Source organism: Eptesicus fuscus, chromosome 5 (genome assembly GCF_027574615.1).
Source record: "Eptesicus fuscus isolate TK198812 chromosome 5, DD_ASM_mEF_20220401, whole genome shotgun sequence".
Taxonomy (NCBI): domain Eukaryota; kingdom Metazoa; phylum Chordata; class Mammalia; order Chiroptera; family Vespertilionidae; genus Eptesicus; species Eptesicus fuscus.
This window is the reverse complement of record NC_072477.1, coordinates 26750810-26765154: the sequence shown is the minus strand read 5'-3', so window position 1 is coordinate 26765154 and position 14345 is coordinate 26750810. Positions and strand designations below refer to the sequence as shown.

The following is a 14345-nucleotide window of genomic DNA, read 5'->3' as shown; positions in this document are numbered from 1 at the left end:
ACTCCCCTCCCCCGCTCCCGGAGGGGGCGCGGGCTCCGCGGGGCGGCGGCCAGCCTGGCCCGCTTGCCCCGGAGTTGTTTACCGGCCCGGCCGACCGACCGGGTTGGTTCCAGCTCCCAGAGCCTGCCTCTATAATTAAACCCTTTTTTTTAATTGTCGGGTTGAAACGTCATTTCGGGGACTTTCCAAGCGGGAGGCAGCCGAGGGGAGGGAGCAAGCCTCCTTAACCCTTCGCTGACCCGGCCATCCACGCCGCGGCGGGCCGGGGAGCAGCTTCTGGCACGGCCGGGGGGGGGGGGGGGGGGGGATGGGGGGGTGGATCTGGGGACCTGAGCCGGTCAGTCCCCGCGGAGAGGTGCTCCGCAGGTGCCCGATGGTGTCGGGACCGGCAGTGAGCCACCGCCCGGCAGGAAGCGCGACGGGAGGCGTGCGCAGCCCTCCCCGCCTCCGGCCCGGCAGGGCGCCCCGCGGTTCCTTCCCCGCGCCGTGCGCAGAGGCCGCCCCTTCACCTGCACCGCCGCTTCCGACTGGGAGGCGCCGCGCCAGGTCCTCCGGCCGGGGCCCGACTTCCGGGTCCTCCCCGCTCGCTGGCAGCCGGTCTCCGCGAGGGGAGGGCCTCGCCGGGTATTTTTGGCTTAGGGGGTGTTAGGTTTTGTCAAGGGGGGAAAGCGAAAGTCTTCGGAATTAGGGAAACGCGACGGATCTGTTCAGTGACCGGTCTGGACCCTGGGCGCACCTCGAGGCAGGTGAGAGTGTGGGGCCCTGGGCCGCTGACCCCTGGACCGCTGGACCCCTAGGCCTTTTCGCCAAGCGCCCTCAAGGCCACTCCCTCCCCAGAGTCCCCTCCTGGCCCTCGTGGCAGCGCAGGACCTGTCTTCCTAGAGCCCCGCGACGTTACAGTTCTTCCCCGGCTCCAGGTCATTTGCAAAATCCCCCAAATTCTTCGGATTTGGTTCCTCCCCCCCCCCCCCCCCCCCCCCAACCTCTGCTACCTGAGACCCTGGGACCGCCGCAGAATCCCTGGATTGGAGTAGAGGGAGGGCCGAGTGCTGTCGGAGAGGTGCCTGGTTTAGATGTAACCAGTGCTTGGGGAATGCAGGTTCCTCAGCTTGGACCCAGGCCCAGTGAATCAGGCGCTTTTGGGGTGGGGCCAGGAATGGGCATTTTAGTAAACTTTCTACTAGTGACTCTGACACGAAGGTTTGAGACTCTGTGCTCCAGGATTTTAAAGTTGGGCCATTCTGGAGCCAGATAATGTCTTTGTGACTTTCCAAGGCACTGACCAAAGCCTCAAGTGCCCTCGCCTCTAAAGTAGGGATAATAAATAGGCCTAAAATTGCCTGGCTGAAATCTTGAATATGCCTAGCCACTCTAGGTAACCAAACCCTGCTTCGGGCCTCATTACATCACACAAATCCGGGTTGGGGTATGCATTTTGCAAAAGGATTCTTCACTATAGATGTCATCAAATGGTCAACTGACAATTTTGATCTGTATCACTTTCTGGCCCCGCCCCCAGCCCTGGATAAGGCAGGCCCTGAGGCAGCCCCCCATACAAAAAGGTTTTTCTGGTTCAAAATGTCAGTAGTACCAAGATTGAGAAACTATGTTAGGGGTTCTTTCCAACTCCACATTTCCTGCATACTTAGTTAGGCTTCATCCCTGCCCTCAAACCTTTCTCCATATGGCAGTGCAAGTGGTCTTTTTAAAAAACCTAGATCTGATGTTGTGTTACAATTGCCTAAAACCTTTGGCTCCTCATCCCTCTTAGAATAAAAACCAAACTCTTAGCCCAGCAAAATCTGATACTTTTACTGCTCTAGCCTCCTCCTCTTCCCACCACTGCCACTCCTGTGCTCTCAGTTTCAGATGAAAATGAATAGTCCTTCCTCCTGCCCCAGGGCCTTGACACATGCTATTTCTTCTACTGAATGGAGCTTCCTTTGGCCCAAATAAATTTTAAATCACCCTTTAGAACCTAGCTCAAGCATCACTTCCTCAACCATTCTTGGTGCCATTTTTGCTGTCTCTCTTCCCCCATCAAGGCAAGGTATCAGCCTTCTCTCTTAAGTCCACATGGAATGTTTAATTCCTTCAAAGTAGTTATTTCATTCGGTTTGTTAGTATACATTCCTACACACTTTACTTCTTAAAATATAGTAAAGTTGACCTTTATTTGGTATATAGCTTTATGAATTTTAACATGTGAACAGATTCATAAACCACCACCATGATCCAGAAACAGAACAGTTCCATCATCCCCTTGTAGACATATCCTCCCCCACCCCTTAACTCTGTCAACCACTGCTCTGTTTTCTATACTACAATTTTGTCTTTTCCAGAATGCCCGATAAATGGAATCATGTAGTCTGTATGATTTCATACAGTATAATGCCTTTGAGATTTATGCGTGTTGTTGCATGTATTAATAGTTCATTCCTTGTAATTGAACAATAATATTTCACTGTATGTGTATACCACCAGTTTTTTATCCATTCACCTGTTGGAGGACTGGATTATTTCCAGTTTGGAGCCATATAGAATAAAGCTGCAATAAACATTTGTGTACAGATTTTTGTGGGAAGATAAATTCTTGTTTCTCTAGGGTAAATAACTAGGAGCAGAATTGCTGAGTCATATGGTAAAAGTATATTGAAATTTATAGAAAACTGCCAAATCATATTTGAGAATTGATATACCATTTTGCATCTCCAACAGCAATATCTAAGAGTTTCCAGTTGCTCCACATACTAACCTGCACTTATTATTGTACTTTTTAATTTTAGTCATTCCAATAAGTGTGTAGTGGTATCTTATTTCAGTTTATGATATCTCAAGGTTTTAATTTGCATTTTTCTAATGGGTAATGATGGTGATCATGTTTCATAAGCTCATTTGCCAACTGTATGTCCTCTGGTGAAATGTCTGGTCAAGTGTTTTCGCCTTTTTTTAATTGATTGGTTGTTTTCTTACTGTTGAGTTTTAAGAGTTCTTTATATATTCTAGATACAGTTATGTTGTCAGAATATGATATGCAAATATTTTATTCAGTTTGTATCTTATCCTTTCATTCTCTCAACAAAGTATGTTCACAGAGCAAAAGTTTTTAATTTTGATGAAGTCTAATTTATCAGTTTTATCTTTTCTGCATCATGCTTTTGGCGTCACATCTAAGGACTCTTTGCCTAACCTTAGGTCATTAAGATTTTCTGTTTTCTTCTAAAAGTTTTGTAGTTTATGTTTTACACTAATATCTATAATCCATTGGAAGTTAGTTTTTATGTAAAATGTGAAATTTAGGTTGAGGTTCATTTATTTTTTTATCTTTTTGCCTATGGATGGCCAATCCCAACACTTTATTGAAATGACTATCATTTTTCCATTGAATTATTTTTGCACCTATCCAAAAAATCAGTTGGCCATACTGGAATGAGTCTCTTTATTCTGTTCCACTGAGCTGAGTATCCATTCCTTTGCCAATACCACACTGTCTTGATTATTGTAGCTTTATAGTAAGTCTTAAAATCAGGTGGTGTAATTCCTCTGGTTTTATTCTTAATTTTCAAAATTGTCTTAGCTATTCTAGTTCCATTGCCTTTTTATATAAATGTAGGCCCAGCTTGTCTATATCTAAAAAAAAAAAAAAATCATACAGGGCTTTTTATTAGAATTGCATTAAGTCTATAGATCAATTCATGAAGAAATGGCATCTTTACAATGTTGAGTCTTTTACTCCATGAAAATGGTATGTCTATTTATTTAGATCTTCTTTTATTTCCTCAATTGGTGTTTTATAGTTTTTAGCATACAGATACTACATATGTTTTGCTAGATTTATACCTAATATTTTTTGGGAGGGAGTAACTATTGTAACTTTTTAAATTTTCAGTTTCCAATTTCTCATTATTAGCTTATAGAAATACAGTTGATTTTTGTACATTGACCTTGTATCCTATAATCTAATAAAGTCACTTTAGTTATAAGAAGGTTTTTGGGTACATTCCTTAAGTTTTGTTTTTACATGTTCACTTTGTTTTTTAACATGGACAATCGTATTATCTGCTAAAAGGAATAGTTTAATTTCTTTCTTTCACTATTATACATCATTTTTTTTTTTCTTGCCCTATTGCCCTGTTTAGGATTTCCGGTGTGATGTTGAATGGGCACGGTGAAAGTGAACACCCTCACCTTGATAGCAGTCTCGGGAGAAAGCATTCAGTCTTTCGCTATTAAGTATGATGTTCGTTGTCGGGTTTTTTGTAATCATTTAACTTTTTGACATCTCCCTTCCCACCAGGATGTATGCCCCAAGAGCAGATTCTCTCCATTCTCAACTCAACCCCCAGTGCCTGGCACAATGCCTAGCACACAGTAGGCCCTCAATAAGTAATTCTCTACTTTGGTAACTTAGCCATAACCACTATTCGGTGTGACGGGCAACAGCGAAATGTAGGTGAACATGCACAGATGTCACGAAAAATGACCTCACAATAAATATGCCATTGGATCCAACCAGCCATCGTCCCCACGGAGTTGACCATTTTAAGCGGTAGAGCATCTATAGGGTCAGCTTTCTAGCAAGGCATCCTGTGTCAGAACGTTTATCTATGCCCTAACCGGTTTGGCTCAGTGGATAGAGCGTCGGCCTGCAGACTGAAAGGTCCCAGGTTCGATTCCAGTCAAGGGCATGTACCTTGATTGCGGGCACATCCCCGGTAGGGGGTATGCAGGAGGCAGCTGGTCGATGTTTCTCTCTCATCGATGTTTCTAACTACCCCTCTCCCTTCCTCTCTGTAAAAAAAATCAATAAAATATTTTTTTAAGTTTATGAGGAATAGATGAGTGCAGTAAAATAATTATTTTAGATGGAGAGCATTCCATTCCCAAAGGGAATATAAAAAAGCTCTCAGCTCTGAAAAACAGGGGCTTTCAGGGTAAAGAGTCCCACTGCTCTGAGATCTTAGGTCCTCAGACGGGTGGGGTGGTTTCGCTAAATTTATGTCAGCCGCTTATAGAAACAGAAGGGGGAAGAAGGGGGCGGCGGCTCGCACACCAGCCCTGGCTCTGGGGTATTAATATCTGCCAGGTCAGGCTTTTATTTGGGTTTTGTTTTACCTTTTGGGGGTGGGGAGGCAAGCAACAGGAGTATCTCGCAGCTGCATGGCTTGCGCTGTGGTTTCCCACCTTGCTCCTTGCACACTCCCCCCAAGCCCACATCCAGCCCTCTCCTCCCCTGTCCCGCCTGCCCATGGCTCTCTAGCCACTGAGTCCCAAGCACTGGGCCAGGCTGTCTCTGCAGCCTCACGCAGGCACCCTGGACCCCAGATTTCCCCCTAGTCCCAGAAGGGGTCTGAGCATGAAGAGGGAGAGAGAAATTGAGATTTCGATTGAATCTGTTTCCTTTCTGGTACAAGTGTGGGTCAGGGAGACTGGAGCCTCTGTCCCTGGCCCCCACCCAAACCCCCTCCCCATCCCACACCTCCACCCCAGGGGCTCCACTCCTTGAATGTTGGGGTTGTTGAATGTGAAATCCAGGCCCTTTCATCCCTGTGTTCCTTTTCCTCGGCCTCCCCAAAGCACTGGACACACCTTCTTCTTAGTGCCTGAACAGACTCTTAGGTCACACCCACCCCTGCCCCATACGTAGCAAACGGAGTGAAATGAAACCACCATGTCGTGTGTTTTTGTTTTGTTTTTTAAATATATTTATTATTGATTTCAGAGAGGGAAAGAGAGACAGAAACATCAATGAAGAGAGAGAATCATTGATCAGTTGCCTCCTGCACGCCCCCCGCCCCCCCCCCCCCTGACTGGGGATTGAGCCCGAAACCCGGGCACGTGCCCTTGACTGGAATCGAACCTGGGACCCTTCAGTCCACAGGCCGACGCCCTATCCACTGGGCCAAAGCGACTAGGGCCCACCACGTTGTTTTTTAAAAACCTGTTCTTGTGCTGAATTTGGAATGCTTTGTGGAGCACAGATGAATTACCTCCCACAGATGTGGGGGAAACGGAGGCACGGGAGGGGAGGTGGCCGCAGGTGACCGGCACCCACTGCAGGCAGGCGAGATCGGGGTCCACTGGCTGGCTCTAGGAGGCGCTTGCTGAGCCTGAAGGGACCAGAGAAAGACTGGACTCTGGTCCGGGAGCTTGCTGCTTGCTCTGTGGCCGCCATCCGAGGGCGGGCAGCGGAGACACACCGGGAGGCTCAGAACTCCGCTGGGCTTAGGCCTTGAATAATTAGCTGAGAACACGGGGAAGTCCCTCCCACAGTGCCCAGCCCATGGGAACCTAACAAAGGCTGGTTCGGTTCCTTGGCAAACTCCTGCTTCCTGGATCACCAAGGAAGACAGGGGAAGCGGCATCTGTCCTCTCCCCTCCCCCACCCCCAGGTACACTGCACAGGGGCTGGTGGGAAGGAAGAAGAATCTCCAGGGGGTTCTTGCTCCAAACTGGGGAGTCGGCTTCAGCGTCAACAAGGGTATAGTACGTACCTGTACACCGTAAACTCCTCTCAAGTAAACCGCGCTCCTGTTTTGTCCGTCCCACCACCAGCCAGTTTGCTTTGGAACGGTCCTCCAGCCCAGAGTGGGGCAGACCCCGCCCAGGGGAGCTGTTCTCTGAGAAGCGGGACCCACCCCCCCAGCCAGAGCAGGGATCAGATGGCTCTTGGAGGGTGGCCACGTAGGCAGCCGTGGAAGAGAGGATGGATCTTTGCCACGGCCCTGTGACTTCTTTAGATCTGAGTTTCTCCCGCCAACTGCACCCTCCACCCCAGGGGCCGGCAGGCCCCAACCCAGGGCCTGCCCTCGTCTGACCAAAGGCAACCAGATCTGCTGCAGCTGTTGAGGGAGAGAACAAGCTCTCCCAGAGACAGGGAAGCAGCTGGAGAGAGAGGCCTGCCAGCCGGGGGTGTAAATATTTATACAGCGTGGTGCGTGGGAAGAGGGAAGGCAGAGGGAGGTGGCAGGAGCCAGGCGGCGCCGAGACCGCAGGTTCAAGGGGCCTGTGCTTTGGCTTCAGGTGGAGAAGGCGAAGGAGGCTGGGATCCGCATCTCCACCTGAACCCCTACCTCAAAGGGGCCGGCCCTTACTCCCAGCTGGCTCCTGGCAGAGTTGAGGGAAGAACTGAGAAAAAAATGCATCGCCAGTTCCCTCACCGGTCTTCCTGTCTAGGGTAGCCCTTGAACCAGACACACCAAACCCACAAGGCCCCGGAGGAGGGGCTTGAGGACTCCTGGGTCTGTGGTTCTAGAGTTTTAAAGAACACTGGATCCGCCTGGCCGGAACGGCTCAGTGGTTGAGCACTGACCTATGGATCAGGGAGTCATAGGTTGATTTCCCGGTCAGGGCACATGCCTGGGTTGTGAGCTCGATCCCCATTGTGGGGCATGCAGGAGGCAGCCAATCAATGATTCTCTCTTGTCATTGATGTTTCTCTCTCTCTCTCTCTCTCTCTCTCTCTCTCTCTCTCTCTCTCTCTCCCCCCCCCCCCGACTCTCTGAAATGAATTTTAAAAAAAAAACATATAAAAAATAAACGTTTAAAAAAATACTGGATTCTAAGAGTTGGACTCCAGGGTTGAAGTCTTAGAAAACGTAAGTAAATTGTAAACAGAATATTAAATATAAGCAAAGATTTCTCTCCAGCTTCTATGTCATCAGTAGTACATTCCTAAAGTGGCAGAGAACACTGTGCATCAGTGAAGATGAGGAGGAGGAAGGAGGGGGCCTGGCCAAAGAGCAAGGTGTGGAGAAGGCGACGGGGGCCCCTGAAGGCACTTCCAGAGAAGCACGTGGCCGCGGGCCTCCAGGGCCCAGGCAGAGTCCGGCCCACGGCGTCCACCTGGTGCTCCTGGGCCCCTCTGCCCCCGGACACAACTGGCTCCAGGTGTGCCCCAGGCAGAGCATGACCTCGCGCTCGCTCTCGGCTGATCCTGCTACGGACTCAGCCAGCGCCCCATGGCATTGGCGCCCCAGGGTGGGAAGCAAGCCTGGGCCTGGGGCGGCAGCCAGATGGACTCCAGTCGATTTGCCTCAGACAGCTGGGGAGCAGAGCCAGGACACTTCTCATCCCCCTCCCCACCACGCCAGACAAGGAGGGGTGCGGCCGCAACTTCTAGGATTTCTCTGCCACCACGCCCATTGAGAAGTGCCACCTGCTTCCATCAGTACCAGGGCTGACCCTCAGGACCTCCCACAGGTGGGGGGTGTGGTGCTCCCCAGTGGCCAAGAACCTTTAAGGTACCTCACGGTTACCAGCGACGTCCTGCATTCTTTCTGTGTCCTGAAAACGCCCACTGGCCCCGGGGGTGGGCGCTGCTGGGAGGAAGGATCTTGTGCTGGAAAACTGCCTCTGTCTCCCCCACCAGGTCCTCCAGATGCCCAGGCCAACTTCAGCCAGACAGCGAGGACCAGAGGATACCCAGACTCCCCCCAAGAAGCTGACCCCACGCAGCAAGTCATCCCACCCCCTGCCCAGAGCTTTACAAGTGATACCTGCCCAGGGGGTGCACCTCCCCTGAGCCCCAGCCTTTCTGGGTGGAACCTGGTGCGTCCCCCACCTGGACACCCAGGGAAGGGCAGGGTCCATGAGCCACGGGTGCCCAGGCCCACACAACGTGGAGGACACACCATCTGCCCCAGCCCTCAGCCGGCCTGGCAGCCACATCCACCCTCACAGGGGGAGCCCCTCTCCAGAAGGAAGCTCCTCTTCCAAGGACACCCAGGTCCTCGCGGCCACCGCGGCCCCCGCCTGCCGGCTGTGGCCGCCTTCTTGCCAGCACTGCTTCAACAGATGAACAAGAATAAAAGCCTGGCCTGTGTGGCCCAAGGAAGTCTTTAGGGGAAAGAGTTGAAGCTGAAGGAAAGGGGCGGGGGGGTGGGGTTATAAGAAATAGGAGAGGAAAGAGATTCAGGAAACAGACAAATAAACCATCCGGGAATCCAGATGTAAAACAAGGAAGGCCAAAAGAAGGGAAAAGTTATGCTAAGAAGGCAGAGTGGGGTGGGGAGGGGAATTGAGAATGAAAAAGAAGAAGAGGGCAGTTATAAATATTCTGCAAAGAGAGAAGTATGTGAAAGCAAACAACACCAGCAAAAAAGAAAGGGAGACCCGGGAGAGAGAAAGAGGCAGCGATGAACTTCACAACAACTGCTTTGACCCTCCACCAGCCACACTCATTAGTTCTGAGTCTGACCGCTCTTGGTGGATTTCCAGCTCCTCTGAACACAGAGCAGGCACAGCCCTAGAAAAGCAAGCTTTCCTTCTTGCCCTTGGTTTTCCTACAATTCTCCCAGCTTACCCCAACTGTTGGTATTTTGCAGAGGGAGGGCTGATCTTCCTGGACAAGGCCAAGCCCCTATCAGTTCACCCCAGCCTGGTGGCTTCCATCATGGTTCCCCCCCCCCCCCCCCCCCGCCCCGGCAGACTCACTGGAGAGCCTGAGCAGGAGGCGCCCGTGCCGGCAGGAGAAGCCATAGGTGTGACGGAGCCTTGTCACTGGCTCTGCATCTTCCAGGGAGGGGCTGATCCAGCCACCTCTCCGTGCACCAGGGCTGACCCCACCCACAGACACACCATCCCGGAACAGCAGGGCATCCTGGGAGACTGGCATACCCAACTCTACGCAAAGCCAGAGGTGTCCCAGCAAGTGCCACTTTTGAAAACGATGTAGGTGATTTAAATTACTTCCCAGGCATTGCCACGGCTTCCCCATCGCCATCCTTGGCAAACCGTTACATGAAGTTCACGTCGTGTCCATCCACTCCGTGAGCGCTTAGCTCCTGGTTCCTTTCCCTTTGTCTGCTTGGCCTCTTTCCGCCTCTCACGCCTCTCTTTCTTCTGTGAGGTGGCCGGTGCCACTCCTCTGTGTTTGCTTGGGCTTTGCCAAGCTCCTTACTTAGTCAGGTCCACCTCTGCCCACTCTTCTGTTTCTTCAGGGCAGCAGGAGTTGGGAGAAAGCTGAAGCAAACCAAGGCAACATCGAGAAGCGAAGGCAGTGAGAATGCAAGGGAGTTGGGTTAGTGTCCAGTTGTGGAGTCCTCAGGCCTTCCACCGTGGGCGGGGCGGGCTCCTAACGGACAGGGGTCCGAGCCTCCCTCGCCACCTAAAACTGCTCCTCCAAAGTTCAGCCCAGGGGACGCCACTCGGGCTGAACTCTGCTCGACTGGGACAAAGAAATGGGTGCCTGTGCCAGCCTTTCTCCCTCTAAGAATTCTGAAGTCACTTGACCCTGATTCTGTAGGTCACATTCTCCTTCTACCAAAAACTGCGACAAAATAGGCAGAAGGGATCCTGTCTTGGTTGTGGCCTCAGGTACTCAACCCAGTCTCTTCCCATCCCTCCTAACCTTCAAACTTGTCTCGGTCATATACTATGTGACTCAAGCTATTATTTAACCATGAAAAAAAAAAAAAAAAGACAAACCAGGAAATTAGAGGCTGAATGACCTAAAATTTATTCCATTCAACTGAGCTAATCTCCTAATAAGGGTGTGTATAATAATAATAAGTCATACTATGTCTGTTCTGGAAGATGTGAACATTGCAGGGAAAAGTGCATGGTGACTGCAGATCCCAACTTGTCAAGATTTGTCCTCAAAAGGCTCAAGTGTCTGGGCCTCAGCCAAGTTGCCTAGCAGTTCGCTAAAACGAGTCTCAACATTTGGGAGCCGATAATGTTGCAACAGAGAGCACCCCCTGCTCAGGCTGACCACATCCAACCCTGGCACCGCCCCTTCCTCAGCAAGCAAGGGACCCACTTACCTGCCTCCTTACGTCTTCCTCGCTGTGAAATGGCAGTGACAGTAATACCCGCCTCCCGGGGCTGCTGGAAGGACAGATGAGCAAAGCACTTGGCATGTGCACGCCGTCCCCCCCTCCTCCCAAACGCAGCCCTAGTCAACTGTTGCTGTATGTTCAACAGTGACTTGGCAAGACCAAGGAGAAGGTTGGAGGCCCCACCAAGTGGGGTTCCACGGAGTCACTGGAACACAGTCAAGTATCCCGAGCGAGAGAGAGAGAAGAGGGTCCCAGAGGAGGCCCAGGCAGCTGGCGGGTGGAGCGCTGCGCAGAAAGCCAAGGACAGCCACTCGCAGCCGGGCTCCGCGTGGGTGGGAGGACGCAGGGGGCTGCGGGCAGTCCGCCCTCCCGCATGAGCTCAGCGGGCTGCAGCCCCACCCTTGCGTGTGCTCATCCGGCCAGAAGCTCCGTGCACTGACCGGGCCCGCTGTGTGCACGGCTCTGGCCCAGCGAGAGCTGTAACGGGGCTGGCTGGGCGATGACGGGCTTATTGGCCTCAGAGACTCAGTAACCGGGGGTTTCTGCCCAAATCCACCGGTCTGCCCTGGAGCAGCTAGATTGTAGGGACGGGACCCACCCCTGAGAAATTCTCGTTTCAGAACCGGGCTTTTTCTTCCTCAAGTAGAAAGGGGTAGGGCTTAAAAATGTTCCGGAAATGTGAACACCAACGGAATCTCGGTAATATTAGGGGACATTATTGAATTGCAGGTGCAATAAGGATGCTGTGGTTAAGTTTAAGTTTCGTGTGGTTTTTTTTTTTTGAAGGTACATGCTGATGATGATACGATCTGCTATAAGGATTCACTTCACAATTACCTGGGCGGCAGGGAAGCAGATGGTGAGGTAAATGGACAAGCGTGGGCAGCATTTGGTGATGTCGGTGATGGGTATATGGGGCTTCACCGGACGACTCTGTCTCCTCCTCTCTATGTCTGGAATTTTCTGTACTAAAATGTTTTAAGTTCATAAAAGCTGTAAGAATTTTTTAACTCCAAGATTCTTGTCTTATTGGGGGGGTTTTTTTGTTGTTGTTTTGTTGGCTTTTTAATCTTCACCGGGGATACGTTCTCACTGATTTTTAGAGAGAGAGGGAGGGGGAGAGAGAGGCGCATTGATGTGAGAGAGAAACACTGACTGGTTGCCTCCCGTACACACCTTGATCCACCCCGACTGGGAGTCCAACCCACAGCCCTTTGGTGCACAGACAACACCCCAGCCAGCCGGGGCTTAGTGGTTCTTGCCACATGGTACTTCCCTTCTGAGGACGTGCGCTGTCGGACAGCAGGGGAGGCTGTGTGGGGAGAGCTTCCAGGAGCCAGGGAGGGCTGGACAACAGGCAGGTAGACACCCCACCCCCCACCCCGCCAGGGTCACGCTGAGGACCCAGAGTGCCTGCCCCTCAGGGCCTCTCAGACTGGGAAAAACATTCCAAGGGCCTGGTGTCCACCTTGCACTGCTTTTAATCTCAATGAAAATGACTTTTAAAATTGGATTCAATGTATCTTAAGCCACGAATGCCCCCTCCATCCCCCCACTCCCCCCTGCAAAGTGGGCAAGCTACTCAACCTTTCTAAATTCACTTTCTTCAACTGGAAAATGGGGGGTAATCGCCCAGACCCCATTTTCTAGGGTGATGGTACATGAGATAAATGTGGGTAAAGTGCCCTCATGCTGGTCCGCACTCTTAAAGGGCGGGTCTGATGTGAGGGGTTTTGGCAAATGTCGACCTTTAGCCTCTGAGGACCACAGTGGAGCCACCCCATCTTGGGCGCTCAGTCTGAATTAAACATCTAAATTAAACAAAAGTCAAGGCCCGCACACGCTGAGATCTCCTTGGTCGGGCGCCTCACCGGATGCCGGGCCCGTCAGGTGTCACGGAGAAGGCACTGCTGTCCTCCCCCCTCCTGCTCGGAGGAGCAGGCCGCGTGGGACGGAGCCACGCTGCTCTCCCTCTCGGTGAAGGATGAGCTGGAAAATGAGAAATAGGGCACAGCTCCCTCTGGGCCATGGCTTTGAATAGCGAAAAGGCATTTCGAGAAAGCAGACCTTCTGCAGATCAACTTACCCCCAAAGATGGAGCCGGGGGGTGCAGGGTACACAGACCTGGAGCAGGCCGGGGCTCAGAGGCACACTTCACAGGGGCCTTCCCCCCTGAGCCTTGGGCAAGGGGTCCTGAGGGCTCCCAGACAGCAGGGGGCAGCACCACACACCCTCCCCAGTCCCGGGGACCCACCACATGGCTAGGCAAGGTGACCTGGCCACAGACACTTTTCCCAGAACCAATCTAAGGGAGGAATCCCAAGACAGGCAGGTGACCCACACCCCACCCCTAAGTCTTTGCCACTTGCCCCAGGCAACTGGTTAGTGGCTTCCTGTGAGACTAGTTTCAGCCAGAAGAGGGTGTTTGTGACTTCAGGTGAGAAACCCACAGGCTGCGGAGGAGGCGGGGACAGAAGCAGAAGGTAGTCCAGTGGCTGGGAGTTCAGGGGCTAAGGGCATAGGCTTTGGAACCACAATGCCTGGGTTCAAGTCCCAGCCCTGCTATTGACCAGCCCTGGAACAATGGGCAAGCAAGGCCCCGCCCCCTCTGTGCCTCAGTGTCCTCCTCTGTACCATGAGGAGGACAGTGGCTCTCCAGGGCAGAGCTGTTGCTTACAACAGTGACTGGCAGGTAGAAAGCCCTCAGTAAGTATTAGCAAGGCTTCCTCCTCAGCTCGACCGGGATGTGCTACTAATGACCCCCAGGCCTGGGAGAAAGACCTGCACTCAAGTTTTCCTGGGCAGCGGCTCAGAGACATGCACAGAATACAGCTCTCCACACAGACCACAAGGCCCCCAAATGTGTGCTGCTTTCCGTCCGAACACAGCAGGTCCAGGCTATGGAGGCAGCACAGAGCAGGGGCCCCACGTCGGGAGCAGGAACGGGTTTCCCCAGGGCTTTGCTGGAGGGGGAAGCCCTGGGTATAGCCCTCCGGTGCCCACTTTGGGTTTTGTGCAGGACAAGCAGCAGACGGAGCTGGGTTTCCTAAACGCACGGCACGGCACGGGTGAGAGGCCGAGAGGCCGAGAGGCAGGCCGGCGGCCCTGTGCTGGCCAGGCCCACGTGGGCAGGCCCCAGAGGAGGTGAGGAGCCCGCCGGCCTCACAGCAGGGTTGGGCTTTGCTGGGACGGAGGAGGGGAGGAAAGAGTTAAGCCGCTCCGGCCCCGGAGGAGGGCTGGGCTGCTATAAACAGTGAGCCAAGGGAGGGAGGGAGCTGACACAGGATGTGGCCAGGGCCCGAGCTGTCTGATTATTAACTTCACTTTTATTTGGAGGGGGATTCGATTCTCTGTTTTACTTCCCATCGAGGAAGTGAAAGCCCAGGTCTCAGAGGGGCCTGGTTTCAAATTGTTTTGTCACAGCTCATTTATTTTTCCTCTTAAATAAATAAACAAAACCACCTCTTTGTTTTCCCCTTAATGAGGGTTCAGCAAATCATCTGTGGGTGAGGCATGAAAGGGGTTTTCTGGAGCCCTTCACCGGGCACTTTGGGCTTATTCTAA

General features: G+C 52.1%; 1 long non-coding RNA gene across 3 annotated transcripts; it reads left to right on the top strand.

The window, feature by feature from the left end:
• Nucleotides 1-327: 327 nt before the first annotated feature.
• LOC114230601 (uncharacterized) lies at nucleotides 328-11797 on the top strand. 3 transcript variants are annotated; one of them, XR_008556076.1, is made up of 5 exons: nucleotides 328-746; nucleotides 4140-4233; nucleotides 7650-7890; nucleotides 8372-8550; nucleotides 11568-11797. It is a non-coding gene; the product is annotated as an uncharacterized LOC114230601 (long non-coding RNA). The 3 variants fall into 3 exon arrangements; XR_008556075.1 differs by lacking the exon at nucleotides 7650-7890; XR_008556074.1 differs by lacking the exons at nucleotides 7650-7890; nucleotides 8372-8550.
• Nucleotides 11798-14345: the final 2548 nt, after the last annotated feature.